This window comes from Dasypus novemcinctus (genome assembly GCF_030445035.2).
Source record: "Dasypus novemcinctus isolate mDasNov1 chromosome 8 unlocalized genomic scaffold, mDasNov1.1.hap2 SUPER_8_unloc_1, whole genome shotgun sequence".
Taxonomy (NCBI): Eukaryota; Metazoa; Chordata; class Mammalia; order Cingulata; family Dasypodidae; genus Dasypus; species Dasypus novemcinctus.
The window spans coordinates 1,075,948-1,079,992 of record NW_026688123.1 but is presented as its reverse complement, the minus strand read 5'-3'; positions in this window follow the sequence as shown (position 1 = coordinate 1,079,992).

Genomic DNA, 4,045 nt, shown 5'->3' with positions numbered 1-4,045 from the left:
TTCCTAACTTTATGTTCCATTTTACAGAATTTTCTACATTTTACAGACCTTTCTATCTTTCAGCTATCTCCTGATGTAACTTTTTGTTCGCCCATTGTTTCAATCCCACTGTGTGCATTCAATTCTCTACATCTCAAATCAAGCCCCATAAATAGATTAACTCAAGTTAGTACAGGGTCATAGAGGATAAGTTGGTTTAGGGTCAGAATTGGTTTTGAGTTCTGTTTTCTACCTTCTGGGCTGTTTGATATTTAACTACATGTACAGATGCATTGCTAGTTGGCACTTGATAGGAACCCATCGATGCTGAAGAGACTCATCCCCAGGAGTCGTGTCCCATGCAGGGGGAAGGCAGTGCATTTATACTCTGAGTTGGCTTAGGGAGATGCCCCATTTGAACAACAAGGAGACTTTCATGAGGTAACTCTTGGGGAACATATAATACTAGGCTAAGTTTCCATTTCACAAGAAAAGGTTCTTAAGTACAGTCATCAATATCAAGCACCTCGCATATTGGTCTGTCTTCCTTCACTAGGCACTGCCCTTGTTCTCAGGGGATTCTTGCCGTTCTATTAGAGAATGTAGCAAAACTCCTCAAGATGGGAATTCAATATACTCTTTCCATTATTGTGCAGGTCTTCAACCACAGAGACAATGCCCCATGAACACTTGAACATATCCATGTGCCATAGTGGCATGCCTCAGGTCCACCCCACCCCACACATCCCACCATGACTGACACCCCACACCAGTGATCCTACCCTGCCATAGTTTTAATCCTCCTGTGTCCTTCTAAAACAGTGTTAAATAAGCACAGTGACAATGGATATCCTTTTCTTGTTCCAGATCTTAGAGGGAAAGCTTTTAGCATTTCACCATTGAATATGATGTTAGCTGTGGGTTTTTCATATATACCTTTATCATGTTGAGGATGTTTCCTTCTGTTCCTATATTTTGAAGTGTTTTTATTAAGAAAGGGTGCTGTATTTGTCAAGTGCTTCTTTTGTATCAATAGAGATATTCAAGTGATTTTTTTTCTTTCAATCCATTAATGTGGTGTATTACATTAACTGATTTTCTTATGTTGAAACTTCCTTGCATACCATGGATGAAATCCACTTGGTCTTGATGTGCAATTAGTTTGATGTGTTGTTGAATATAATTAGCAAGTATTTTGTTGAGGATTTTAGCATCTAGATTCATTAGAAATCGGTCTGTAGATTTCCTTTCCTGTGGTGTCTTTTTGTGGCTTTGGTTTTGGTATTTGGTGATGTTGGCATCATAGAATGAGTTAGGCAGTATTGCCTCCACTTCCATTTTCTTGAAGAATTTAAGCAGGACTGGGGTTAGTTCTTTACTGAATGATTGGTAGAGTTCGCATGTGAAGTCATCTGGTCCTGGGATATTCTTTGATGGGAGGTTTTCGATGACTAATTCATTCTCATTACTTGTGATTGGTTTACTGAGTTCATCAATTTCTTTTGTTAACGTAGGCAGCCTGAGTATCTATTTCATCTAAGTTATCCATCTTGTTGGCAAGCAATTTTACAAAGTATCCTCTCATGATACTGTTAATTTATGTGGGATCATTGGTGATATCCTAGTCCTCATTTCTTATTTTATATATTTGTATCTTCTCACTTTTTTTTCTTTGTTAGTCTATCTAAGGGTTTGCCAATTTTATTAATCTTCTCAAAGAACCAGATTTGGTTTTGTTAATTTTTTCCATTGTTTTCTTATTTTCAATTTCATTTAGCTCTGGTCTTGTCTTAGTTACTTACTTCTTTTTGCTAGCTTTGTGATTAGTTTGTTGTTCTTTTTGTAATTTCTATAGGTAGGTAGTAAGATCTTGGATTTTAGCTCTTCTTCCTTTTTAATATAGGCATTGGTGACTTTAAATTTCCCTCTCTGCACTGCTTTTGCTGCATCCCATAGTTTTTGATACATCATATTCTCATTTTCTTTTGTTTCAAGGTAGTTATTACTTTTGCAATTTTCTCCTTGACCCACTGTTTGTCTGATGGTGTGCTGTTTAACTTCCATATCTCAGTGCCTACTCTGGTTCTCTTACCTTATTGGTTTCCAGCTTCATTCCATTGTGGTCAGAAAAATTATTTCATATGATCTCAATCATTCAGTATCAAGAGTTGTTCTTTGGCCTAGCATGTGGTCTATCATGGAGAATGATTCTTGTCCACTTGAGAAGAATGTATATTCTGCTGTATTTGTGAGTAATGTTCTGTATGTGTATTAGGTCTAGATCCTCTAATACATTATTCAATCTGTTTATTGATCTTCTGTTGAGATATTCTATCTAATGTGATAATGGTGTATAAATTCCCCCACTATAATTACAGAAGAATCTATTTCTCTACTTAGTTTTACCAGTATTTGCCTCATGTATTTTGAGGCACCTTCAATAGGTGCATAAATGTTTATTATTTTTCTTTCTTCTGGATAGATTACTCCTTTTATTAATATATAATGTCCTCATTTGTCTCCTAAAATAGTTTTCCATTTAAAGTTTATTAAACTTTATTTCTTCCTTAACTTCATTAAGTTGATTCATGACATTGGTTTGGACATCCTTGATTAATTGTTCCATATTATGCATCTCATCCTATTTTTTTAGTTTGTTCATGAGACTGGGCCATGTCTTCTGGTTTCTTAGTATGGCTTGTAATTTTTTGTTGGTGTCTAAGCACCTGTTTGGAACATTTTTAGCCATTATTATTTCAAATATCCTTTCTCTCATTTTTCTGGGACTCTCAAGATGCATAAATAGCTTTGCTCAGTGCTTTATCACAGGTCTCATAGACTTTCGTCATTTTTCTTCATTTTTTTTCTTCTTGTTCCTCAGAGTGGATGACAATACATGTCCTATATTCAAATGAGAAAAGGATCAGCAAGACATAGCATGAAAGATCAACTATACAGAAAAAGGTTGCTATATATAAAAAAGAGACAAAAAAAGAGATATGAAATTGTTTTAGTTTGCTAAAGGCTGCCAATGCAAAGTAACAGAAATAAGTTGGCTTTTATAATGGAAATTTATTAGGTTAAAAGCTTACAGTTCTGAGGTTATAAAAATGTCCAAATCAAGGAATCACCAGAGATGCTGCCTTACCAAAAGTTGGCTTCTGGCATCCCTGGACTCCTGGCACATTGCATGGCAAAATGGCAGGCCGCCTGTACCTTTACCTGAAGGCTTACTTTCTCCCTGAACTCGCTGTAGTGGATCAGGCATGTGGCTTATCTCCTCATCTCCTCCATTCCTCATCACTTCAGCTCTTTATGATCCACTAATTCCAGGCTCCAACCTCTCTCTTGGCCACCTGGGGTTTCTTTGTCTTTCTGTGGCTACAAGGAAATGTGGAGTCCTCTCTCACACGGGAGGGTAAAATGGTGGCTCTTTTTCCTGGCCCTCTCCTCTCTTTATATAAGATGCCAGTAAAGGGATTAATATCCATCCTGGGTCATGTCTCACTGATGTAATCCAAGTAATGTCCCCAACTAAATTCAATGCAATCAAAGTGTCCTACCCACACAAGAGTGGGCCAATTTAAGAATATAATTTTCTGGAGTCCATAAAAGAAAATAACAGCATGGACATATAAAGACCAAATGCAAAATGGATGAAAAAGTATCCATTAACACTGAATATTAATGGGTTACTCTCCAAACACATAGATTGGTAAAGTGGATATAAGTTATGAGCCAAATACATGTTGTGTACAAGAGATATACTTTTGACACAAATAAATGAATAAGTTGATGGTGAAGGGATGGAAAAGGATTTCATGCAAAAACTAATTAAAAAAGAGCTGGGGTAGCTATATAAATATTGGACAAAATAGATGATAAATCAAAAACTATTAAATGGGACAAAAAAGGCAATATGTTTCAATAAAAGGGGGCAACCCAACAAGAAGAAATAATCAAAATATACATGCATACAACCATGTTGCACCAAAATAAGGCCTACAATGGCAAATATGAATGGAGACAAGAACACCATTAAAATAATAGTTGGAGACCTAAATAC